The sequence below is a fragment of the Lates calcarifer genome, linkage group LG11 (assembly GCF_001640805.2).
Source record: "Lates calcarifer isolate ASB-BC8 linkage group LG11, TLL_Latcal_v3, whole genome shotgun sequence".
Taxonomy (NCBI): Eukaryota; Metazoa; Chordata; class Actinopteri; family Centropomidae; genus Lates; species Lates calcarifer.
In genome coordinates, this window is record NC_066843.1 from 9761721 (window position 1) to 9774765 (window position 13045).

The 13045-nt window shown below is 38.9% G+C and overlaps 1 long non-coding RNA gene across 1 annotated transcript in view; it reads right to left on the reverse strand.

The window, feature by feature from the left end:
- LOC127143039 (uncharacterized) overlaps positions 1-10556 on the reverse strand; it is a 43303-nt gene extending 32747 nt beyond the window's left edge. Inside the window, exon 1 of the long non-coding RNA XR_007814203.1 lies at positions 10429-10556. This is a non-coding gene — a long non-coding RNA (uncharacterized LOC127143039). The remainder of the gene's footprint in view (positions 1-10428) is intronic.
- Positions 10557-13045: the final 2489 nt, after the last annotated feature.

The window sequence follows — 13045 nt, forward strand, 5'->3', positions numbered from 1 at the left end:
GGAATCTCAGTGACTACAGTTGTCATTACAGTGCGTGCTAAAAGACCCGGTGAGGCTGTCCTGCTGTTTCATGTGTTGGCAGCTACAGGTAGGTGTTGATGTGGATGTGTGAGCCCTTGTTAAATTCAAACTTTACTCAAAAATTTGCCTATTTCATAATTATAAAGTGGTTAAGTTCCACAAAGCAAATTCATTAACTTGTGCAAATTATTGTGTATGTAATTTCAAAGTTACTGCTTCAATTTGCTTTGGGTTATGGCTGGTAAATGTGTTCATTGAAATTATTACATTACTTACATTACTTTTTAAAAACACTATCACAGTAAGCAGATCTCTGTAAGAGTCTTTGGCTATGCTGAAACCTCAGCCTTACAATTTGACAGTGCTACTTCATTTAAGGTCAAAGTCAGTGTGTTGCAAACTATGCTTTGGAAAATGGCTTTATGACTTAACAGCGGATCATCTGGAATATATATATACCTTTTTCCCCTGTTCGATTAATAATGATATTTTGCATTGGACAAATGTACTGACTTAGGAATTAAACCAAAGAAAACACTCCACATCTCCTCCCCTATGTGTTTTATTGATTGGCTTAGCTCAATGATGTAAAGCCACAGCTTCATCCATCAGAGAGAACCTATACATTATGTCACCGGTTCATTACAGTGTCTGAGGAAACATCCTCCCCTTAACCAAGCTCAATTAAGAGGGTCAGCCCACTAGAGAGAGAAAGCAATATATTCTTACAAAGTTACCTTTTATTTTTTATTTCTTTTTATTTTTAGTGTGTTGCATACCCACAGTGACTTAAACTAAAGTTTATAATTCACCAAGACAATGAAGAAAATCTCTCTAATATTATGTCATAGACTTAATATGGCATTTTAGCTATTTCAATGTACACTCTTGACTGAAATATTAAAGGTCTATTAAAGAAATTAAAACTGCATAAACTGCATAGCATGAATTTAATAATTAACTCAATATTTTTTTTTAGAGATGTTAGCTATTTGTAATAAATTGAATCTTGTTTGCTCATTTTCAAATTTAGCTCTTATTCACATACATAGCCTTTTCACTTAAAGGCTTACTTTCTGGAGAAAAAAAAGTCAAGAAAGTGAAAGAGCTTATTGTTTGGCTTCACCAGTAGCAGATAAGGCTAAAGGTTGCTATGGAAACTCAGCCACCTGGAGCCAGAGTCCAATTTAGGAAAACCACAAAGTCAACATGAACGCGTGCTACGGTTGGGAGAGAATGAAAAAAAGTTGTGATTATGTAGGCCATAATCAGAAGTCAAAATATATAAACTAAAAGGTCCTTGGATACAGTGACACATCATCATTAATTTCCATCACTTCAAGTAAACTATCATCCTGGGGTACAGGCGGAGGAATGATGACACATTTACAGTATATATAATGTGGGACTGTCACTACTGCAGAAACCATATCCTTTTATTTATCCAAGGCCAGGCCAAATGCTGCAATGGTTACGTGCTTCCTTTAAATGTTTTAAATCAACCACATCATTTGGAGAGGAGACATTAAGCTAATATCTTCATAGTCCACCACCAACGTCTGACATGAGAACTGAGAGGCAGTGTACGACGGGCAGGGTGTAAGACTGTGGAAACACTGAAGAAAGATGTGGTTTTTAGTCTTGTTTTAAAAAACTGGAGCCAACTTATTACCTTATACAATATTCAAAGTGAACTTCCATTCATATTCATGTAGATATCTCTTGCTGTAGTTGGAGGAAGGAGGAATTTTTCTCCAACAATTTATGAACAACCATATGTATAGTAAATTATATTTTTTAACACTAATCCAATATGTGTAATCTAGGACATCTAAGACATACCATGAAACCTGTGGTGGTCACATCAGGTTTCATATACATATAACAGTATTTTTCTAACCTTTCCCATGGCTAAAGAGAAAGGCCTGGTTTATCAGTACTGATCCAATGGATATTAATCTAACCAAACAGACTAAATCAGCTTTGACATTCAGCACATCACACCATACGTATATGAAAATATATTCTAATGTGGCCAGCTCTGTGTGAGACACCGTAGCAGGACTCCCCGTGTTATTCTTATCTGGCTGTGATTAGGATGCAGTGAGTTGACATTGTTCAGACTGCTGTGGCCAAATTATGCCTAACTAGCCACAAGTCCGGAGAGCAGTTAGACTCCAATTAAGACAGGCCAAAAGTGATTTCCTTGGTTGCATTGCATGTCACATGCAGTGGTAATTATGATGTAAATATTCAGCACATGCCCCGAATTAATGTTTTTTTCTTACCGGTAAGGTCTTGCTCCCCCATGAGCAGGCTTGTCATAATAAACCGGACTGTATGTAGAAATAATCATATCTTAAGGAGGTCTGACTGCTTCTTGCTCATGCTACATGATTAGAGCCATGCATAGAAGCTGGTGGATGAGAAGGACATAACCTGAAAATAGAAGCAAACAAGAACAGTATAAAAAGATGGGTCCAGGTGCCAGGATGGTTCACGCATCCTAGACTTTTATTCAAATTAGAATTAATGGTTTGGCTTCAAAACCTTTGCAAATTTAGCCACTGCATATCCTCTCAGATATATTGTGTAATCCTTCGTAATATCATATTTAACACATTAAAAAAAATTTAATATATGTATCAAACATAATCTGATCAATTCTGACTGAATTTTCAGAGATGGGTGTAAAACAAAATGTGAGGTACGTGGTAGTCTGAGACCTCAGCAAGGTTAAGGACCATAAAATCTAATATTGCTGTGGCTATGATCTTCATTTATAGCAAGTCTGACAACAGTATAAAATATTTCACCATCCCTCTCCTCTCTGCTTCATGCGTGCCCTAAAGCATAAGTTCAAACAAACAATCGTAGTCATGAAGCATACCACAATAGCTATGGTAATGTCATTATCAGCACAAGCTGACTGGGAATCAGGGTTAGAAAAATAGCTCAATATAATAAAAGGTCAATGTGTACAAATGTTAAAAAAAAGGAATGATTTTACATGCAGTGCTCAGTTTCTATGTGATGTGATAGGTAGAAACCTTTGTCTAACTTTTGGTAACTAGAAAATAAAGAGCTTGGATATCTCTCTGTGAAGGACTGTAATCCCACAATCTAGTTATAAAGGAGCACACACAGTCATTCCAGGTCATCATCCATATAAGAAAACTACACTTATCTAGTTAGCTAGTCATTTGCTAACTGGTGCCATTTGAACAGGGGGCAATACCACAAATTAGGCACACGTCAGTGACTGAAGCAGCCATTATATCTTGTTAGAACTGATAGTGCCGGAGTCATTTTTTCTTACATCAGTCTGGAGAAAAGTCCTTCACACTGCCAGTTTTAGCACGGGCGACTCCCGCCACTGGTGTGGTACCTGTCCAAGAACAACTTGTCTGAGGTCGCTGCAGAGCTGGAGTCTGACACAGTGATTATAGGTGGTGCTCCGGGTGAGGAAAGCTGTGGTTTGGTGCTGAATATCTGAGAAATCCATTGTGAGCTTCACCTTTTCTGAGGTAGCACTTGACTGAATTATTTGCCGTAGGGAGGAAGTGAGTGTGTCCCTGGTCTGTTACTAGGAGCTATATCTCCATGTGGATAGGCCGGGGTGTTGAGGTTGTACATTTACATGTGTGTTATTCATTTTCAGAGTGTGTTAATTTGTCTGCACTGAGGATACTGGAAGAAGCCTGCAAGAGGGCTGACTGCATTTGTCAAAATGGTTATTTCTTTAAAACTGAGATGATCGACACTTTAGATGTCGCTCACCTTGCTTCACTCCTAAGAAACCATAATCCACACTCCAATGGAGCCATTGTGTATGGTAGTACTTACTCATGTGTACCAGAGATTGAAATGTGGGGAGCGCCTGTGGGTTTGGAAAAACTATATCTTTCTACCTGAACAGCCATAATGTCAAGCATGTTACAGTCCATCAGCTGGATACCTGCCACAAACAACATCTACCAAGAGGCTCCAGGGAGCCGTATCACAAACTTTGAGGTCCTTTTTTCCTCTCTTTTCAGACAGAAGTGCCTTATGACATGCTACAGCAGGCTCACGCAAGAACAAAAAATCATACACATGACATGTAACATCTTTTTCTGTGTCTCTGTGTGTGTGTGTGTGTGTGTGTGTGTGGTGGGTGTGAGGGTGGGCTGATATACATGTGGCATGTTTCATGGAGAAAACGCTAAGCACGATGCGTGTATGGACTGTCATGACGTGTTTCATGCTGCTCAAGACACATTGTAAACTCTATCAGTCACCCAATAAATCTTGCCGGAGGGAAAACACAACACAAGATATATGGCTGTTTAATGAACATGAGCTGAGGTGGAGGTGTAGTGGACTGGACTCAGCCTGAATAGGGTGTATAGGTTCAGTGAGAATGGGGGGTTTAATCCACTGGGACTGCGCTTGGCTCAGAGGGTACCAGGCTACGTGGGGGTAGACACAAGGCCCTAGTCACAAGGGGTTAATTGTAGGTGTTTAAAGAGCACATGTCGTTAAAGAGCTGGTGGGTGGAAAGAGTTCTATTTATACATGGCAGAGGTAATGAGGTGAAATTATTCTGTCCGACAGAGATGGGATGTGACCACAGCAGGCTAGTGGAGACTCTCCCCTGCCCTGGCTCGGGCTCCTGAAAATGTTTTCAGTCCAAATACGGGGGCTGAAACGTAAGCTTGCTAATTAATTCCCATTTACATACGGCCAGCTGTGGTTTCCATTGCGCCCTACAGCCCAGGCGCCCTGTCACAGCAGCAGGCGATTGATTGACTAATTAATGATTCCCCAGATGCAACAATTAAATTGAAATTAACTTAATAGGTCTCAGACGGTATTATGCCATGGTAATGTTTTCATTACTCATGTTTACATGATAACACATATAAACACAAGGAAACACATAGGAAGGAACCAAATCAGCAACCTGAAGGCTCTGAGAATTTTATTTATTTATTTTTTAATCTTGGATCCTTCTCAGTTTTAAAGTCACTGTTTTATTAAGGAGGGTATTATACTATAACTCTTTCCTTAGCACAAATCTGTATGTTTACAGCTCTGTACACTGCACACTGAAAGACCTACATGAGATTAATTAAGTCCAAGCATCTTGAATCATTAAAAAAAAAAAAGCATCACTTGCTCCACTAGAGGGAGCAACTCCATAGGGAGATACAAGTAGATATAGAAGACCTACATGATATTGTTTGATACTGTACCAGTCAAACACTCAGTAACAGCAAGACATGATGTAACTTTGAGATATTATCACAGTCTTTAGCACGTGCAGTTTTCCTTTGAGGTCCCAGGAGTGGTTACTCATCAAGTTAGGCATCATAAGATTAATGTTAATGTCAAAGCATTAATGAGTATAAATAAGCACTGTATGGTGTGGTTCAGCCATATTAAAAAAAAGCCTATGTGTCTAATGTGTCTAATTCTAATAAAATATTTGAATGAATAAAGTGTTAAAGACTTGTTGATAGCCAAAACTGTAGTTCAAAATTTCCCTAATTTTGTGACCATAAATTGTAACCAGAACACCTATTACAATTTTTTTTAACCTTCATATATATGTTTTTCATTCTTAGTGTCATAATGTGTTAATAACTTGTGATATAAATGATTTTCTTCTTGTTTCTGTGGCTAAAAAATTGAGAGACAGAGAAGTATGAAACTGAAAGTCGAAAGGTGATGTAGATATTCATCACATTATATCTTTACGTGGTGGTTCTTTTTTAGGACGCATTCAAAGTGGTGTTAGTTTTTAAATAATAGAAAGAAACAGAACACCTGTTGTGTACTGGTCAGTAAGGTGTGGTCCCTGGCAGGTCTGGGGCTTGCTCTGTGCTGAGCTTTGATGGACATTGGATAGAACACAGCCTGAGGATGTCCACAGGGTAGAGTTTGTGGTCGCCAGAAACTGATCATCGGGAAGGCGCATGTAACCCAAGAAAAAAGAAAACAGCAAACTACGCAACCTGCCAAAATCATCATGCAATTTCTGGAGCACTCTAAAATGCCAAGGGAAGCCGGATCTCCTTCCCTTGCTTGATAGTTTTCTTAAATTACTGCTCAACTTCCTTTAAATCCTTGTTAAGCAAAATTTTTTTCCAACTGATTTTTATACACTTGGAGAGATGAAAACAGAGAAACAGCAGAACACGAGAGAGAAGTGAGAGTTTGCTAAGGTTGTGATTAATAGATGCGTATGGCAATGAAATGTCCGTCATTCATGGAGTGTTTTCCCCTGGCGCTCATGTTACATGGACTGAAACAGCATTTGTCCGTATTAGCGAGGGCCCAGCTTTTTTACCCTTCCTGTCTGCCTGCTGGTAGAGGAGAGAGGCCAGAGTGCTATGGCATGACGGTCAGTGGCACCCGCCCTGCATTTCCATCGGCGCCTGCCGTCCGCGCCAAGGCTGAAAAAGGTGAGATGTCTGATATATACACTCTCGCACATAAGGCTGTCAAAAATCAGTGAGAGGCCACCTCAGACTGGTTTGGTATACTTTCAGAAAGCAGAAATGTGGATTCAATCTTTAGGAAAAGCAATATAGATCCATCCTGGCTTCAGTAGGAATGTGAATTCTCAGTCACTGGGTCAGGAGCTAATACAGTACCCTCAACTATGTAATACTTAAACTTCTTTGGCCAGTACACTCAAAGCTTAAAGCAGTTAGGAGCATGACACATTATCTGCTTTTGTAATGCTGTGGCACAAGAGAATAAATAAAACTTATCAACAACAACTGGCTCGCAGTTGGCTTGCTCAGTGTTGACAGTTAAAACTTCATGCACTGGATACGTATTTCATAATGTGCGCTTTTGATTTAAGCACAAGAAGAGTTGCCTGCCTCAGGCAAACCCACACAAAACGGTGATTCACTGCCTTTGTGTAAATATTCTTTTTGGCTCTTGTCTTTTGGTTGTGTCTCAGTATGACTTTTCCAGAGTAAGGGTGACCTGCCGTGGTCATACAGGGCCTGTCTGGGCCTTTCCTGGCTTCATTAATTCATTTCAACTTCACAGTAAAAAAACATCACTTCGCTTTCCTAAAATTTGTCTAAAGACGTAAGCTGTTATGTTATAATTACACAGCTTATACACTTACTTATTGTCATCCTAAAACCTGAAATTGAAAGGATAACATAATAATTTTGCCAGACAGTTTTTTTTAAATTAGTATGAACCTGACTACAATCCCCAGATATTCTATGAACGTGTGTGCATTTGAGCTTTTCTTAGAGCTGTATAGTCTTATGTAAATTATTATGTCACTTTCTGCAGTTACCACAAACTGAAGCATTACATTTTGACAGCAGACAAAGTCTCAATTCACAATTGTCATTCGCTTTGAAGTGAAGCCCAGCAGACAAACTGAGCCATCAATCACGATTAGAAGATTAAAAACATAACGACACCAGTCACCTTTGTCTTGGGTGTATGATAAGCTGCTTGGCGAAGGAAATCTGATACAGCATTGGCACACTCTAAATACATTTAATAGCGATGTACGGGTTCTTAGTCTGGGTCACATCCTGAAAACTGTGAAGTCATTCAGATTTTGCAACAACTTAAGACGGCAGTTAATTTCTGTCTTGGAAAGGAGGGTTCTGTTTTCCACTGTAATTGTATGGAGATTGTGTTACAAATGTTGAAATTCACATTTAAGTTCATGGAATTTGTGGTGAGTTACTGGATAAAATATGAAGAAAAAAAACATACAAAAGAAAACCAAAAGAGAAGAGAAGTAAATGTGACAGGTAAGCTTGTGTGGCTGTTTTGCAGCAATTAAAAGCACTGAGGCCTGGTGATTGTGTCACCAGTTTTTAAAGTGCAATTATAGCCTTAAGAAAACACACCTCTAATGATTGCTAATAAATGAGATGTCATCCAAATTAAGCAAGTTGAGAGTTCATGCATGTATGTGCTGATTACTATTGCAATTACAATTACTTTAAAAACTGCCAAAATCTCCATTATTATTCATAAATACAAAGTCTGTTCTTTTGCAACATCCAATCAAAATGTGCAATGGACTTGGCTCTATCAATAGACACTTTTTCAAATCTAAATCTAAATCATTTAAAATAATTATAATTCATTGTTCTGCAGATGACCTGAATTTCTTAAAATACAGAAATGAGTTACTATTAGGTAAAAATACTAAAATAAAGCCAAATTTTTTAGGTCAATTCTAAAGTTAGTCTCCTGTCTGCCAACCTCCAAGCACCTATAGCTGCCGCAGAGGAAACGCTCATCAACACATCCCTCAATTAAACCATATTTCATCAACACCAATCCCAACAGGAGCGACAGAACTGTGTTTGCTGTATTTTGTTTTGGAAACCCTACAGTGGCCTTTTGATGCGATTCCCAGCTCTGTCCTGGTTAGGCAGCTGCTGGAGAGATCATCGTCTGCGATCGCATGGCACCCGCTGAGAGGCCTGAGCACCATGGGAGACACTCTCCCAGATAATTTCCATAAATATGAGTAATGTGCCCCTTTTCCACTTTGGTGAAGGTCCCTCAGGGAGGACGTGGGGATAAATGCGTACGCCATGACATCCGCAGACCAATAAGTTATCTGCAAATGTGTTTCTGGATTCACAGAGATTTGTTTATTGATGTTTAGCAGCAAAGACCAACATTTTAATGAGGACAGGATTTGACCCCCTGACTGGTAACAGCTTCCTTATGAAAGAAAAAGACATGGTTGAATGTGTTAAAGAGATAATAACTCAAATGCTTGAAAACTGCAATGTTTAAGCCATCACCTGTAGCATATGGCATCTTACACACAGGCACACATGTGTGAGCATCTGGAGACTGACGGGTCTCTTTACATGGCATTGTTCCAACCTAGAGCATCAGCAATGAGGAACGTTTCAAATCATCTGTCTCTTCATATCATCACACCCTCAAAACTCAGATATCGCAAATATGTGCAAAGCTATGTTGTATGTGAAACTATGTAGAAACAAATAATAAAAAATAAAAAAAATGAAACACACAAAATAAGAGCACTTAGAAATGTATGCACTGAGGTAAACAACACTATTATTAAGACGGCCTCTTACACACAAGGACACATGCAATTGTCAGCTTGATCTGAGCTCAATTTCAAAACCAGTGACTCAATTTCCCCAAACCCTGGAAGTCCACAAACTTCAGTTATTTTCGCATTGCTAGTCCTGTCTCTCTAGTTTTATTTTTTTTAAACAGTAATAAAATACAGATACTTTATATCCCAGTGTCACAGTCCATTTCATTTAAGACTGTCATCTGTGTCATCTTTTTTGTTTTGGCAAAGGTCGTTGCTGTAAACCCTTCATACCTGCCTTTAGGCACAATTAAATTCATACAGAGAGGTCAGCACGGGTCAGGGACCGGCTCGTCCAAAATCAAAAGACACTCAATAAAACCCAATGCTTCTTCCAGTGTTGTCATGAGGCAATGAAAGAGAGGGATGGTAATAACTTTTTATCATTGTATGGACAGTCAGGCAGGAAAAGAGCATAAAACAGTAAAAACGCAGCTTTCTAAGGCCTGGTCTTTCTATGATAAAGTGATCTTTTTTGCTTACTATTTCACATATAACATGTGTTTCTTATACGGCAATAACGAACACAATAGAGCAAGTATTTTTGTAAAGAGAATCTCACCTTACTCAGCTGTTTGTTGAAAGAAAGAATAAAGACGCGCCGCCCTTCTTGGTTATTCATATTGTTTGTACAGCCAACAAAAATAATATTTTACTGAAACCAGAACTCAGCACTTTAAGTCTTGGGTTGAAGTTGGAATCGATATTCAATTCGATATTAAACTTATATATAAAATGCAAATGCAGAATACTGTATTTCAAAATTGTGAAATCAAAAGAGAGCAATCATTTCAGCAACTGTCATGGTTTAAATAAAGAGAAACTAAAACAGGCTTTATATGTTTCAACAAGAACTTCAGCTCCCAAAATTCATGTCAGCCTATTCCCCACTGCCGCTGTTAGAAATGTTTATCCCTGTGGGCATAGTAAGGTCAAAGGGCAAGACTTCCAGGGCTTCTGATGGTTTATGCTGACTAAACCCAGCATAAATCCAATCCTCAGACACCAAAATACTGGAGTTGATTTTAAGTTATTGTTCTTTGAAACGTAATTTGTAGTTCTGTGCTCACCCAGCTCCTCAAGTATCCCCTATACCTCCCCTTCGCCACTCACTCTCACACACACACACACACACACACACACACACACTGTAAGTTCAACTCTGCTCGGGACAGTAAATCAAACTCCTCTGAGGAAACCATTTATAAAGGCCTGACATCCGGCTTCCTTTTTCTGATTGCTGATTACACCTCAGAGTTTTTGAATGCAGCTTTGCTACTCACCTCAGGACCAGCGCAGGACAAGGTTAAGAAACCTCCAAGCTGTAAATTAACCACATACATTATCTCTGGCCCCAAATTTGATCCGTTGATCACCATCTCCTCTTTGCAACAGGCGATGTGAGCCCTCCGATCCTGGAAATGATGAAAGAGAAGAAAGCTCTTAATGGCTTTACCAGCGTGCTGAATCCCTGCCTTGTCTAATATTAAATCACTGCTTATATTTCTTGCAGCTGGCTAAGCCTTGAATGGCAACTCAGACACCAGTCACAAACCAGTGCCTAACAAAAATAAGGATTATCCCTCAAACTAAGTCAACTTTGGGTATTAATGTGATTCAGTATACGACTTCATGGACACATTAATACTGTTGTATGCCTTCAGTTTGAGTAGTGCCAAGGACATGAGAACATGTCCAGTGTTAAGGTGTTTTTTTTTTTTTTTTTTTTACTTGAACGCAGTGGCCCTTCAGAGGTCAACTTTTAAGCGTGACATGCAAAGAACAAAAAACAATAGTCCCGTGGCTGTTTTAAGACTTAGGATCGGCAAATGAAGTGTATCGATGGCCACATAAATCAGATTGATTGAATTTTAATAGCGGCACCTCCTCCTCATACAAAGTTAAGAATGAATCCACATGCTCAAAATGTCCTTTGTGTAGGTAGGTTAGTGAACATACCTGAGACAAGAAAAAGGCCCATAGAGAATAGATGACATATTACATTATTCAGAAAGTCTCAGCGAGCTGCTTTAAATTATATTTCAAATAGATCACAATGTACTTATCAGGCAACCACTGAATACTAAATATTACTTATAGACTTAATCCTCCTAAATATCTTAGTTCTGGTATTTGAGTAGGAAAAATGTGTGTAACTGAAAAATGAATTGTATGTCGTACTTTTGTTCTTTGTGGAAGTAACAGGGAATTAAAATGTGAATATAGTACAATTTTAACATGATTTTCACGCTTATCTCATGTATAACTTATAGGCTAATAGTTAGGTTTAGGCACTCAAATATATTAGTTTCCAATGTGCAGTTACAATGTCTAACGTGCCTGATTCTCATCACGTTCTAACTCTTTGTGGAAGAACTTGTTTCGTACTTTTAAATGATAAATAATAATGAATTAATAACATTGAAGTTGATGTTTAATATTATTTTCTCCTCCACTTCAGTAAACCAGTCTCAATAGTTTGCACTGCCTTGTTCTGAGGTTTAAGCCCAATCCATGTCTAAATTTGGGTGTGTTGTAAAAAAAAGAAAAAGAAAAAAAAAGAGGTAAAAGGCTGCTTTCATCAGTAATTGATAGGTGCTGGTTTTGGTTCAGTGGCCTTGTGTCACTCTTGCCACTATGCATTAGGAATATATCAGAGCTGGAGCAGTGTGTGAAGGTGGGGAGATGGTGGAAACAAGTGTGTCATGACCAGGGAGAGTGGCACGCATGCCATGCTTGTCAGGATGACTAATAGCCTGGGGCAACAGGTCTCACCGTGGGGTGTTAACAATCAGCCAGGCCTCAGGTTGTAGCCTGACAGCCTGCCACATGACTTGGACACGAGTTGGTCACCTGCACTTTGTATGGCTTAACAGGACCTTTGTCTCACCAAGCTTTAATCAAGTGGTTTCACCCTTTTTTGTTGTAAAAGTTCACATTGCTCCAAAGGTGTCAAAAATGCGTCACACCACTAAGAGTTTCTTAAATACTACTAAATGTTTAGATTGAATCAAGAATCAGTGTAACTGAAAATGACTTTAAAAAACAATTTACCAATGGCATGAAAATGAAAAACATTTCTGTTAACACGGGATCAAATCGCATGCATGGATCATTTAGTCTCTTCGCTGAAACTGAGATTCTTTATTTGACAAGCCTGCTCAGAAAGCAGCTCATCAATTCAAAGTGACATTTACATTCCCATTCACCCATAGGGGGTAAAAAGAGAAACCTGCCTGCTCAACACACTGTGAAACATTATCCCTTTTACATCTTCAGAAATTCATGCTTGTACTCTTCGCACAGTAGCCAGCACATTCAGATTTATAACATTATTATGCATTATGTAAGTAATCTTGTAATCAACTTGTTAAATTATAACGTTTGGGCCATTAAAAAAAACTGTTGTGTGATGTATTGTATGGTATTGTTAGATAATTAGGTCATATATTTAATGCAGAAAACTGTCTTGCCCAGTAATTACCTTGTAATATTAGAGTGGGTGAAACAATATGTAAACTGTAGACAGCCACCAGTTGGATCACTCTGTTAGACGCCTTGGTGAAAACTAAGAAGCTTGACTGCCGGCCAGCTTCCTGTACGAGGTGAATTCTCTTTCAGTAAATGTGACTTACTCTTTCTGCCTAGAACTTTGCTTTGTCACTGTGTACAAGTAGGACGACATCTTGACAGAGAAATTTACGACCGGACCTGCGTCACAACCTCCTAAAAATAACCCTTGGAAAATAAACATTATTGCAGATCCAATTTCACTTGTTTCTTTTTTTAAACTCTCAGTATCGGAGTTGTGTTGGTGGATGCCATGGATAGAGCGGTTGCTTGTACTGTGTTTAGACTGGAGTCAGACACGTCAGCACTGTGCCGAGCAGCACTCGGGAG